Here is a 14,455-nt window from a genome sequence, read left to right as displayed (position 1 = left end):
TAATCAGTAAAGTAACTGGATTACTTTTTGGGGGAAGTAATCAGTAATTAGCAGTGTTGGGACTAACGCGTTATTAAGTAACGCGTTACAGTAACTATGTTATTATTGTGGTAACGAGCACGGTAACTAGTTATTATGCCAAAATCAGGAACGCGTTAGTCGTTACTGGGATTTAGATAGGGTCGTTACTCGTTACTTCGTGTGGTGGCTATCGCGGAGCTTCCACAGATTCAGTAACATTAGCAAGTGGTGGAGGCCAGCAGGTGGATGAAGGAAAAGGGACGCAGAAGGAAAAGAGACCCGAGGCAGCCGCCGGTCCAAGTGTGAACTGAACTTCAGGTAAGAAGTTATGACCTGCAGTCTCTCTGGGTCAGATATGAACCAAGTTTAGGTGGAGTTTATTTTCGTTATTCTGACTTTTTCCCGTACTGCGTGCTAGCTAGCATGACGGAGTTTCTATACAGCTGGGTGGGTGCTATGAAGTTAATGATGTTGAACTTTATTTTGTTCATAAGTTATTAGAGTTGCCAACCGTCCCGCCTGGTATTCAGAGAAAATATTACGCGTTTCTTATTGAGGTGAAAAGGAACAGTTTGTCCCGTAATTCAGCTACAATGGAAAAGGCACAAAGCTGGAGTTATTCTGTGTCTTTGCTGCACAGCTGCCTCTTCTTCTCTCATTCTCTCCCTCCCTCTCCCGTTTCTACTTCAATCATGAAACTGATCAATGATCAGCTGATCGGCTTTTCTCTCTTGTTTGTTTATCGCTCACTTTGCGCCAGAAAGAGGAAACCAGCCGATGTCGCTAGGGTTGCCAACCGTCCCTTAAAAAACGGAATCGTTCCGTATTTAGAAACAAAAGTACACGTCCCGTATTGAGCTAATAAGGGACGCACTTTGTCCCGTAATACAGTGAGAATCAAAAGTAGTCTATAACTTTTAATGGAATTAACGCTTTGTTTGAAAACATAATTCCCAGCCCCTCTCCTGCTTTGTGACCAATGAGCTGACAGCACACTTATGACAATTCGAGTATGACAATTCAGATTACCGCTCATCTCATTGGTCGAGGAAAGGTCGCTTGCGGAGAAAATACCGGAAGACAACAGATGACCACAACAAGAAGCATGGCCAGCAGGGAAACAAACGCCGACACTGCGGTGCAAGTCTCGGATGACAGTACCAGAGGTGTGGACTCGAGTCACATGACTTGGACTCCTCGAGTCATTAATTTTATGACTTTAGACTTGACTTGAAAAAATGTTCTAAGACTTGTGACTTGACTTGGACTTTTACACCAATGACTTGGGACTTGAATTGGACTTGAACCGGTTTACTTGAAAAGACTTGATATTTTACCCCAAATATAAAATCTAACATGCATATTATATAGAGATTGAAAATGTGACGTCATTCACGGGTAGAACCGCAAAGGATTCTGGGAACTCGTGGCAAGCGGTACTAGCGCACGCAGGCTTTCAATTAAAATCAGTTATACAGCGATAAAAAGAAACACAAAAATGTCAAGAAGCCGTTGTATGATTAACTGCAATAGCCGGTCGCATGACAGCCACGGGAAGCCGACGGGTAAAGAGATCGGTTGTTATCGGATTACGTCGTTGAAGAGAAATTGTTCGAGCCATGTTTCCGAAGTAACAAAGACGCGACGGATGGCCTGGATTGCAGCCATTCAAAGATCAAATATAACATCCCAGAACACTCCAGCTCACAGGTTAGTCTGCTCCAAGCATTTACACGAAGGTCAGTGTTTTTTAGTACTTAATACGTCATTTTCATAACATAATTGGTGATATAGGTTACAAGCAAGTCTGGCGCTGAACAGAAATTGTCGCGCTATGCTCCTTTATTTATTGTGCATAAATAGTGAATTGTCCTGACACAATATTGCGTTTCGCTTCTGTTATTATGGTACATTGACAAAAACATATACTTTTATTCACAGGATAAAACAGGTTTTTTGTATCACTAATTGCCCAGTACGATTACAGCATACAATATTATTGTCACTGCTACATTTCTGTGATGCCTACCAGAAATTATTTCCACTACTAATTAATTACCGTTGAGCTCAAAGGTCCTATTAATAAACGGTTAAGGAATGTGTATTTATGACGACAATTTGTGAGACTGGTAAACTTATGATACGTACGATGGTCTTTCGTTCTACACGGTGCAGTTCAAGGTCCTGTACCCATCTGTCGGTAAACTGTACCTGGGCTTGTTGCAGTGACCTGAAGTTACTAAACTTCATGAGTGTGTGCACTCACTCCAAGAACCGTATGATTATAAATATGCATATAAATATGCTAAGATGAGATAGCTGACTTCATCTAACTAGCAAATGTTGTCCAGGCTACGTTGGTGATACAGTTTTTTTTAATGTGTATATTTTTGTCATGCGATTTTAAAGCCGGTCCTAAAACCGCATCCAAGAATAACATGCAGCTTATCTCAGAACTGTCGGTGAAAATTATTCTTGGAGCTAGGTTTAATTGAGCTGCATTTTATAGAGGTGCAATTTCACAATTTGTGTATATTTTCTAAGTTCACTATTTTGTCATGTGTTGAGAAAAACACAGATTTTAAAATTACATGGTCTAATATTTACATTTAGCATAACTGCAACATTATTTTTTCTTTTTTTTTTTTAAAGACTCGAAAGGACTTGAAATTCAAAGTTTCAGACTTGTGACTTGACTCGGACTTTTACACCAGTGACTTGAGACTCGACTCTGACTTGCCTGACATTACTTGAGACTTGACTTGAGACTTGAGGATAAAGACTTGAGACTTACTTGAGACTTGCAAAACAATGACTTGGTCCCACCTCTGGACAGTACACCTAAAGCTGGGCAGACACTGTGCGATTTTTTCAGTCGCGCGATTCAGCTCCTGCTCAAACTGCACGATTGACTCGCAGAGGTTAGAAGTTCGTAGGTCATGATGCAGGGCATGATGCAGGGTCTCATTCCAAAACGCCCGATGCTCTGATGCGACCTGAGTGCTCACACTGTGCCTCCATAAAATGAAGGTTATAACAGAAAATCTGTCGCTCGCTCTCTCTGTCTTTCACTCACACAGACACACCACCACCATCAACTTTGCTAAATTGCTAATGAAAAACATTGATCAGGCAGCTGTGTGAGCGCCTGTGGTGACACCCTCACGAGCGATTGATGATCGGGAGCTGGTCGTAAGGTGTTAATCGCTTCTCGTTACCCCACGTATACTACACGATGCACGATGAAGGCCAAAATCGGTCCGATCACTCAAAAATCGGCTCAAAATGGGCCTAAAACCGCACAGTGTAAGCCCAGCATTAGAGCAGCAATGTTTGTTCCCCTCAGAGAAAGGGAAGAATGGGAAAAGGAAAACACCTGGCTGGAAAAAGTTAATATGGGCATGTGCAGTGAATATCAGCGCTATGTGGCCAGAAGTGTGATAATATAATTTATTTTGTGTAATAAACAACTGCAAGGATAGATGATTACAACAAATTGATGACTAATACATAAAAGTAATACATAGATGAATAATGATGATGAGTTATGATGCGTAATCATGGGAACAAGCGGGTTTACAAACAGGAGCAGCTGATTAGCATTAGAAAAGCTGAAATAATACCTCAGCTGTAGCCAATTGTACTAAATGCACTAAATGTGCACTGTTACAAGAATATTTTTCTTTCTATTGTTTTCTATTATTTTAAGTTAAGCAGGACAGAGTTCTTTTAAAGAAAGATTTACTTATATTCTCAAAAATTAAGCATGACAGGCTTCTGTTTAAGAAAGAGACCTGTTTTACTGTGTTAATGTTGTCATTTTGAGCTAAAAATAAATGGCTAAATGATCATTTGTTTCACATGTGTTCATATCACAAAGAATAGAATATGCATCTACTTAAATCAACTTCAAGTCAAATGGTTAAAAAAATAATTTCACACACAAAAAAAGAGCTAGAAAATTCACCACACTGGGAAGGGTGAAGACAACTGGGTCGCCCGGCCCTGGCCACGAGGTGTCCCTTATTTATTTTTCAGGGAGTTGGCAACCCTAGATGTCGCGCTAAACAACAGCAGCACGTTTAAGCTTGATCAGCTGTTGTTAGAATTTATTTAATATTAATTTCTAGTATCAGCTGATGTTTGCTGGAGCCACAGCTGTAAACCTGCTGGTCATGATATGGTTTGGTTATCTGGTGAGAGGGAAACATGAAGATGAAACCAGGAGATGTCCTTACTGGATCATCAGAGCTGAACAGGTGATGGAGAAACAGGTTTACCTTTTAGGTGACATGAATGAGTTGAAGGGAAGTTATGAACTGTTTCTGAGAGACAAATAACACCAGGATCCTTTTCTAAGTAGCTGACAGCTGGTAACTGTGCAGGGGCGGGTCTAGCAAAGTGTTGCCAGGGGGGCATGTAGGGCATTAACAGGGAGAGGGGGGCACAAAGAAATACTTTTCTTTCTTATTCTCATTTAAAATGTCTAGCTTTTAAAAAAATAATTATCTGAATCTTACAACAAACGATTGATAGATTGATGCATATATACCATCAAAACAGTGTACATCACTGTCACAACAGTGTTTATTTTCATTCAAAGGCTTTATGATTTTTGCTATAATGGTAGGCCGGTCTCTAGTCAAAATGCCCGGGCCAATTTTCTGTCCCAGTCCAGCCCTGTATGCAGCTCATCTGCAGTCTGGTGTTGCCTACATCTTCCTATTCAGAAGGCAGAATTTCCGAGTTCTGAGTACAATCGAAAGCACCACGACTGCAGTTTTTGTGTTGGATGTAAAAGGCGCACATGACGCTGTGACGTAGGCTAGAATCATGGCAGCAGTCAATGACGGTCCAGGCGTGGGATTTCTCTCGTGGAAATATGCACATTATCTTTTCCTTTCTATTGGTAGGTGGCACAGTGCACTGTGGCAAGTAAGCAAGCTAGAAGACTGGCAAAGTTATGGAAGAAACACATTAACAAGAGAATTCTGAGTAAAACCAAAGTTACTTTCCCTAGTAACTAGTTACTTTGAAAGTAACGAGTAACTTGAAGTAACTGAGTTACTTTTGAGAGAAGTAACTAGTAATGTAACTAAGTTACTATTTTAAAGTAACTTACCCAACACTGGTAATTAGTTACTGATTACTTTTTTCAAGTAACTTGACCAACACTGATCAGGATAGATATTAAAGTTCACCACAACACAATTAGAAAAAGACTGATTGAGTCTGGTTTGTTTGGAAGGGTTGCCTTGAGAATGCTTGACATCATGGGTTATCTTGACAAAGGTGCATCTCAACAAACCACAGGACAGCTGAAACTATTTCCCTTGGACAGACAAGACCAAAGTTGAGATGAATGCCCATGATGCATTGTGTTTTTGGCAAAAAAACAAACAAAGCATATCAGCAAAAACACCTCATGCCAACTGTTAGCTGCGATGGTGGAAGGGTGATGTTTTGGCTTTGTTTTGCGGCCATGGGGCTCGGCACCATGACTGTGAGGACTTTTAAAAACATCATGAGTTGACCATGAACTTCACGAGTCAGATGTCAGGCCATGTGTCTGACAGATAAAGCATGGCAGAAATTGGGTCATACAACAGGACAATGAGCAAAGCAGCAAATCAACTACAAAGTGACTTCAAAGACCCAGTCAAAGTCCAGACCCTAACCCAGCTGAAATGCAAGACTTCAAGAGAGCTGTACCTAAACTCAATGAACTGAAGCGGTAAAAAATTCCTTCACAACAATATGAAAAACTGATAAAGTCGTGCAGAAAATGAAAACGTCAAGTTATTGCTGCTAAAGATGTTTCTCCAAGCTACTGAATAATGGGATGTACTTAGTTTTTCACATGATTTTAGCTCCTTTCTGTCTATTTCTGATATTCAGAATCAACTTTTTTTTTATCTTAACAGCTTTTTTTAAAAAGTCTTTATGGTCTTGTGACATCTCTGGGCAGTTATTTAGAGTGATTAAGTTGCTAATGAACTGGACCACCATAATCACCAGCCAAATCTCATAAAATGTGCTTAAAACATTGCTCTTTGCCTAAATAATGTTTAAAAAGCTTCTTTTCTTCACCCTTTATGGCCTTACTTTCCATGTGCAAAGTTTCAGGACAAGCACGTTTTTAAATAGACTCCAAAAAGGATTTGTTTCTACTTGTAGTTCATTTTATTTATTGTATACTTGTAGAAATAACGGCATCTAAGCGCAAACATTCAAACACTGATACATTACAGTATTTGCTGAATTTATATTTATTACACTTGATGTGGATTGTTTGTGCTTTGGGGTTCAGCTCATTTTCAGTAGTGCACTTCACCTCGTCTCGGTTAACCACACACGATCTGGAACAAATCCTCGTCACACACACGCACACAACACTTAACACTTGACCTCTAACTCAGTGAGCAGTACCACACACTACGAGTCGCAGGCTGTTAGAGGGGGATATAAATAGTGGGAGGCAAGAAAAAGACACAGAGAGGCAAAAATGAAGGCGCGAGAGTAGAGTGCATTTCTCCAGTTTATGCCTTTAACATTCAGTCAGAGCTCTCTTTATTATCGTGCGCTATCATAATTGTGACAGTGATTATCTGTCAAAGATTGCGCCTTCCTTTGTGTGTTCTCCATTCACATCTCCGAACTATGAGCACTTTAACTCTTACAGAAGTTCTGAATCAGATCAGAAGTTGACATTAGAGTATTAGAAGGAAAGATGATAGCTTCTTTCTTTTCCTTGCACCCTCATTCGTGCTCTGTCTTTGTCACTCGTCCTTCCAACTCTATTCACCAAGCTGCGACCTCTGTGCTCTTTGCTGTGTGACACAGGAGTAACAAGTTGTCAATACAAATGAACTGAGATGAGGAGGCGGGGGGGCGAGAAAAGCAATTACAATCTCCCTTAATCCCCAGCAGTTCCAAAAGTCAAAGATTTAGCCTGTCTCTGCTCACCTCGCCTCTTCAATGTGCGCGTGTGTGCTGGTCCTAATCAGGATATAGTGAACAAGGATCAAGTCTCTCTTTCACTGATCAGGATAACTTGTCTAATTAATCCAATCTCTCGCTCTTGAATCTCCATTCAACCTGAAGGTGAGAGAGATGAATCTGTGAAAACCCCAGTTCTTTTAAAAAGGGGACAAAACACGTACAGAGTGATTCGACTGATGAGAGACAGCGGCTGTGAGCATATGTGGGGAGTGACAGGATGAGAGAGCAGAGGCGGTGGGAGGCAGGTCTCGATTAGTTTCTTACCTATTCGCCACCTCCTTCAGAGGAATTAGACGGGGGGGACGGGGAAAAGGGCTGATAGTTTTAACAGTGTGAAAGGAGCCCTGATAAGGAGCAGAGAGAGAGGCCGGGCATGGAGAGGATCGAGATGGGAGGGAGAAGTTAATTACCTGAGCAGAGGGCATGGAGGGAGAGGTGATTGGAATGAGGGAGGAGAGATATCTCACATGGTTACCCTCCAAACTCCTCGATGCATACTGAAACAGATTTAAGGGGGAGGAGTGGGAAGACAGGGTTGTTTAAGTGGTCTCGTGGTCCCTTCAAGACCACAGACAACACTGGAATATTAAATGGGGAATCAAACAGAGGACTGCCTCCGTTTGAGACTGGGAGTCTTTAGGCTCCCACAGAGCCACAGGCCTGCAGCAGTAAAACCCATGAGGGTATGTTCAGAATAAAGGTTGCTAAAGTTTACTAAGAGGCCAAATAGTTGCACTTTATGCCCTTGCAAATATAAAGAATATTAGTGGCAAATGTTGTTGTGGGCATATCAACTTTAATATAAATAGTGTGATCTCTTAAAGAGCATGCCTGGAAGAACAAAAGAGTTTCACAAGACTCAGAGAGGAATGCAGGGATGGGGAGAATTAAAGGATATGAGAGGAAAAAGGAAAAGCAAAGTCCCATTAATAGAGCCAACTTCAGAGCCAAATTACAGAGGCGCCGCAGAGATAGTGATCAGAGCCCAGCCGTGCACCCTGGGTCTGTTAACGCAGCACTCAGTGCATTTACATCACGATCATTACCGCCCTTATCATCACCATCATTCAAAGCTACACATGAAGGCATATAAAAGCTGTAATGGACTGCATTAGTTCACATTGTGAGAGGTAAGCTCATGGTCGGGTCTAAAGTCGCACTGCAAAATGGGGAATACAAAAAAAAAAGAGAGTCAACATTTTGGAACCACCATTCCTTTCAAAAGGAGGAAGTGCTACAGTCGAGGCCCTTTTGTGATTGGTCCCCGCAGACCAGCCCTGCGGCTCATTCGCTGGCTGGACGGTAATTTTGTTAAGGGCACGGGTTGCTTCCTGTGCTGGCTAAACATATCTGTGTAAATGAGGTTTGGGATGCCTAAGGGGAGCGGTGCCGGGGAGGGAACGAGGGGGGGGGGGTCCGAGTAATGGAGACAGTTGAACAGAACACCATGGGGAGACAGCGGGGGGAGGTGGGGGAGGGAGGTAAGGAGGGACAGGGACGTGGAATGAGGAAACGATGCCGAGGTAATGGAGGTTAAATGAAGTGGAGATAGAGGGAGAAATACAGCTGCATCAAACTTGCATTAGCTTAGATTAACGGCCCTGGTTTGAGTCACTGCTCTAATATTTCCCGACATCAAACAAAGTTGACCCGGTGAGCTGAGAGCTGTGTTCTTGCTGACCTCCTAGGTCACCACCAGTCTAATGTCTCACCCAGCAGAAGAAAAACAAACATGCCGCGGTCCTCAACAGATTTAAAGGTTTTGGAGGGTTTTTGTTACCTTAACCTTAAAAGCGCTCTTTGAATTGTTTAATTATCTTCAGCGTTTTGGTTTGAAGAATCACTTTCTGCCTCCTAAATTGCAATCTTTCACACAGTGCAGCTCAGGGAAATCTAAATTGTCCTCACAAGTTAAAATGAGACTAAAGAAAGCTTATTTTATGACACACCGGGAATAAGAGACACTAAGCTGTTTTATGTTAGCTAATAAAAACTGATAAGATAACATAGCCTGCTTAAGTATGGATGTCAGGGGCAACTCTACCCTGTGGTCCACTCCAAATCCAATTACAGCCAAACAGTGACAGTCAGCAGCCTAGAAGCCAGGTACCTTCCACTCCCCTGTCCCCTGAGGCTGGCACACCCCTCTCTCCATCCCATCCGTTCCTCCCTGGCTCCACTCGGCCCTCTCAGGCCCATAATTGGATTGGTCAACAGTTAACTATATTATGGCCAAGCAGTTAGGTACTTGATATTTCTAAGTTGTTGGCAGTAATTTGCCCCTATTAGCAGCTTTTACTGTGAGTAAGAGTCACTGCGCAAACAATCAACTAAGTAGGGTTTCAGTATCCAGTTTGTTTGTGTGCATGTTCATGTACATAAAGGGGTGTTTGTTTCCAAGGAAGATTCAATTTGAGGAGTCAAATCTAATCAGAGGACACAGAAGTCTTGCAGGACAGTGCTGAAGATGGTGTCAAAGGTGGCCTGAATGGCTCTGGTTCCCCCCCTGAAGTGATCCAATAATAGAGACCAAGAGGTTGTCAGATGCCGCACTGTACTAAAGGAAGAGCGAGGAAGGAGACAAGGCTGCAGATATGTTCTATTTGAATACACTGTGTACTATATGTATCTCTACATGTAGGAAAATGAAAATCAAATCATAATGCAAATGTACTCCAAGGATGCTTCAATGCAAAATTACAATCTGTAATGTCTGACAGAGACTGGCTGTCTTTGTCACTGCAGTTCATAGTTAGAGGAGCTGCTTCAGATGCTTCAAGTTCTTGAGGTAAACTTCGTCCCAAACTTTGTCAGTGTGACTGTTGAGACACGTCACACTGACAAGATTAAAAACAAAGAAAAGTAAAAAAAAAAAAACAACAACCCCAAAACAACTTGAATTGTATGATTTTTCATTAACTGTATTTTTCATTTTCTTTAAAACATGTAGTTAAACTACAGGCGGATGTCTGCGAGCAAGTTATGACCAATGCTGTGGAGGTCGACCAACGTGTGACTGTTCTTGAGTGTCAGCCTGAGGTACCGGCTGAGCCTGTTATGCTGAATGCTCAGGGGTCGGGGACCGCTTCCCACTTTCCCCTGGGGAAACACGCAGAGGAGCGGTGGGGGAATCGAAGTAAAGGCGGCCCGCGCGGAAGGCAGGGAGCCGGAGCTTTGGCTGCTTCAAGGACTGGGACAACAAGCACAGTGTCAGCGTTTTGTCCGGAGATGTTGCTATGTGGTCAAGATCGGGCTCCGACGACAGCCCGAGGCCGTAATATGGAAACTACAGCAACAACGGAGGATCCCGTTGAGACAGTGCTTTCTACATGCTCTCCACAATGGAGTAAAGTTGTGAAAAATGGCAAGCCTCGTCTCAAGCTGGAGAAGGTTAATTCAGGTTCAGGAATGCATGCTGCTACCACTGGACACAATAAGAGGCCTGGACCTGTATCGATTATCGGCACTGGAGCTGTGAGTACAATCAGAACTGTGAAAACTAAATTGGTGAGCGTGTTTGCCACTAAATTTGCCCTGGATGTAGATGCAGAAACTCTTGCTCTGTATTTGAGAGAGAAACTTAAAAGAGATGTGACCTGTCAAAAAATTGCTAGTAAACGTAGCAGGTTCAGCTCTTTCAAGGTTACTGCTGAATGTAATGATGTGGGTGAAATGTACAATCCTGAACTCTGGCCTGAAGGGGCTCTGGTCCGGCGTTTTTATGAACCTCGTAAGCCCGGTACGGTGGTGCCAAGCTCAGTGGATCCAGCAGGGGAGATAACTGCGCCTTTTGGTACCAACGTATCAACATGAAGATGTCTATTCGGGTATTATCTTACAACTGTCGTGGTCTACGTTTGGGACAGAGTGCAGGGGACAAAGCTCGACGGATTGTTGTGGACAGTCTGCTTGCAGAATGTGACATTTTATGCTTGCAGGAGACATGGTTGTCCAAACAGGACCTGGGAAAACTTAACTGTCTAAATGCAAGTTTTTTGGGAGTGGGGGAATCAACAACTGATCTCAGCACAGCTATAGTCAGAGGCAGAATACCTGGAGGGGTTGCTGTGCTTTGGGACAAAAAAATAGACCCTGTGATAAAGCCCATTAGACTGGATGTAGACTGGTGTATTGGTATACAATATACACAGAACAATAGTAGTTTTATCATTCTTAATATTTATACTCCCTATGAATCTTGTCAAAATGAGCAAGAATACCTCAGTAGGCTGGCTTTTATTAATGCATTTATTCAAGACAATGATACTTACAGCATATATGTTTTGGGTGATTTTAATGCTGATCTCACAGACAGCAGTTCTCAGTTTGCTGACCACTTAACTCATTTTTGTCAAGTTAATAATCTTATCTTGTCTACCAAAGTGTTACTGCCTGCAGATAGCTATACATACATAAGTGAAGCCTGGCATAGTACATCATGGCTGGACCACTGTATCTGTACAGCTGATGGACATGCAGCTTTAGCAAACATGACTATTAGGTATGAGGTAACTGTGTCAGATCATATACCTTTTGGTTTTACTGTGAATGTGGAACAAATGCCAGCAACAACTGGAAACAATATTGCTAATATTGCTACCAGTGTAAAATTAGACTGGTCAGCTTGTAGTGAAGATGATTTCTTAGCTTATCATAGTAATACCGATATACATCTGAACAACATTTCTTTGCCGAAAGAAGCTATTTTGTGCAAGGATGTCAACTGTAAGAATGCTGTGCATAAACATTTACTCTGCTCCATGTATGATGATATAGTGACTGCTCTGCATGAAAGTGGTACACTGCTTGATAAACAATATAAGCATAAGAAACCTAACATCAGACCTGGCTGGAAAGAACATGTATCCATGTACCATGATGAAGCTCGCATAGCTTATAAATGTTGGGCCATGGCTGGAAGACCTAAACAAGGCCCAGAATTTGAACAGAAAAAATGTGCGAATGCCAGATATAAGTACGCTGTTCGCTTTATAACTAAAAATGAGCAAATGCTGAGAGCAGATTCTTTGGCCAGGAAAATGTTGTGTAATAATATGGCAGATTTTTGGAAAGAGGTGAAAGCTCTTAATAACTGTAAACCATCTCTACCATCAACTGTTGAAGGTGTTTCTGGGGCAGATAACATTGCAGCATTATGGAGACAGCATTACAGTAAGTTGTTTAACTGTATAAAAAGTGATCCATATGAGGACAATCTTGACATGAGTAATGACACAATAAGTGTAAGGACACATGAAGTATATGAAGCCATTCATAGGTTGTCTGATAATAAATCCTCTGGTTTGGATCACATCACTGCAGAACATTTAAAACATGCTAGTTTAAGGCTAGCTCCTCTTTTAGCACTCTGTTTCACTGGGTTTATGATTCATGGCATATTACCAGACTCAATGCTGTGTATTTTACTGGTACCAGTTATGAAAGACAAAGCTGCAAAAGTGAGCTGCTTGGATAATTACAGGCCGATTGCACTAGCCAGTATTTTATCTAAGGTGTTAGAAAGAATCCTGTTTGATAGAGTTAGTGTGTTCATCTCTTCTCTGGATAATCAGTTTGGCTTTAAACCAAAGCACGGCACTGACATGTGCATATATGCACTCAAGGAAATAGTCAGGTTGTATAGGGCTAAAAATTCATCTGTCCTCATGTGTTTCATTGATGCCTCTAAGGCTTTTGATCGAGTGAACCACAGAAAACTTTTTGATAAATTGAAGACACGGGGAGTTCCTCAATACATCGTGAGGATTCTCTCTTACTGGTACGCTCATCAGAACATGCAGGTTAAATGGGGAAGCAGTATTTCTGCCCCCTTTGGTGTCAGCAATGGTGTCAGACAGGGTGGGATTTTGTCTCCAATTTTATTTAATTTATATGTCGATGATTTGTCCATACAGCTGAGAGCCTGTAACACTGGGTGTATATTAGGTGAAGCACTGATAAATCATCTTATGTATGCAGATGACCTGGTTGTTTTTAGTCCAAGCAGTGCTGGGTTACAGGATCTTCTTAATGTCTGTACTGAATATGGTGTGCAATATGACATTGAGTACAATGCTGCTAAAAGTGCTGTTTTGATATGTAGAACCAAGCAGGATAAACAGCTAAATTTCCCTTTGTTTAAACTGGCACAAAAAACTCTTGAAGTTCATAAAAAGGTGAAATACCTCGGTCACTTTATTACTGAGCAAATGAATGATGATGATGACATATACAGACAACGGTGTAAGCTCTATGTGCAGGCAAATACTATTGCACGCAAATTCAGCTTTTGTTCACTTCCAGTTAAAGTGGCTTTGTTTAAAGCGTATTGCACACCGCTATATACTGCCCCCTTGTGGTCATCCTACAAACAATGTAGCATGCAGAAGCTGCATGTTGCATATAATGATGCGATGAGAATCCTTTGCAGGATACCTAGAAGTGGTAGTGCCAGTCAGATGTTTGTAGCTGTGGGTGTTTGGACTTTTAAAGCACTTTTAAGAAAGTTAATGTTCAGTTTTAGAGAACGACTGGATGGTTCGAGTAACAGTATAATTTTAGCACTTACAGATCCGACAGTGAGTGGTTCCCGTTACTCATCCAGTCTCAGAAAGCACTGGTTAAAGTGTTTGTGTATTTATTGATTTATTTTAAGTAATTGTGTTTTATGTATATTATGGTTTTATATTTTTACAAATGCTTTATATACTTATTTATATACATATATATATTTAATGGTATACCTTGTGTTGTGTGTGTGTGTGTGTGGGGGGGGGGGGGGGGGGGGAGTTGTGTGTGTGTGTGTTTCTTGTCTTGTTTTTATGGACATGTAGTCTGCCAATAAAGATTGAATTGAATTGAATTGTTTCATTTTTTATCCAACCAGTGTGTGAATGTGTGTGTGAATGTGTGGATGACTGAATGTAGTGCAAAGCGCTTTGGGGTCTTTAGGGACTAAGTAAAGTGCTATACAAATACAGGCCATTTATACCATTTACCATTCTCTTCTACTCTTATCACTTTTATTTTTCACAGCCACTTATCCAGTTCAGGATTGCCGGGGCTGGAATAGAAGTCCATACCAGCTGTCGTAGGATGAGAGATGAGGTGCACCCAGGACAGGTCAGTGAAAGTTGTCAGTGAAAGTGTATTAAATAACTCTGTGGTGTTTCACTTGCAAAATTTTTCCATGGAAAAAGACAAGGCAGACCAATTCCATCCTAAAAAAAATGTCAAAAGCTTGACACAACAGGCGGTTTAGTGAAAAGCTATAAATGAAAAATAGCTGCTATTATTCTATAATTTTTTGTCTGTGCTTAGTTATTTGCAGTGCCTGTAGACATGTAAAAAACAGAATCTTCAATTTTTCTCATTGTTTTGATATAAAAAAAAGACGAAGTGATTTTTTCACATTAATTAAAAGGAAAATAAG

The sequence above is a fragment of the Rhamphochromis longiceps genome, linkage group LG5, assembly GCF_057381845.1.
Source record: "Rhamphochromis longiceps isolate RC_006_pf linkage group LG5, R_longiceps_female_GT1.1, whole genome shotgun sequence".
Classification (NCBI taxonomy): domain Eukaryota; kingdom Metazoa; phylum Chordata; class Actinopteri; order Cichliformes; family Cichlidae; genus Rhamphochromis; species Rhamphochromis longiceps.
This window is presented reverse-complemented; position numbering follows the sequence as displayed.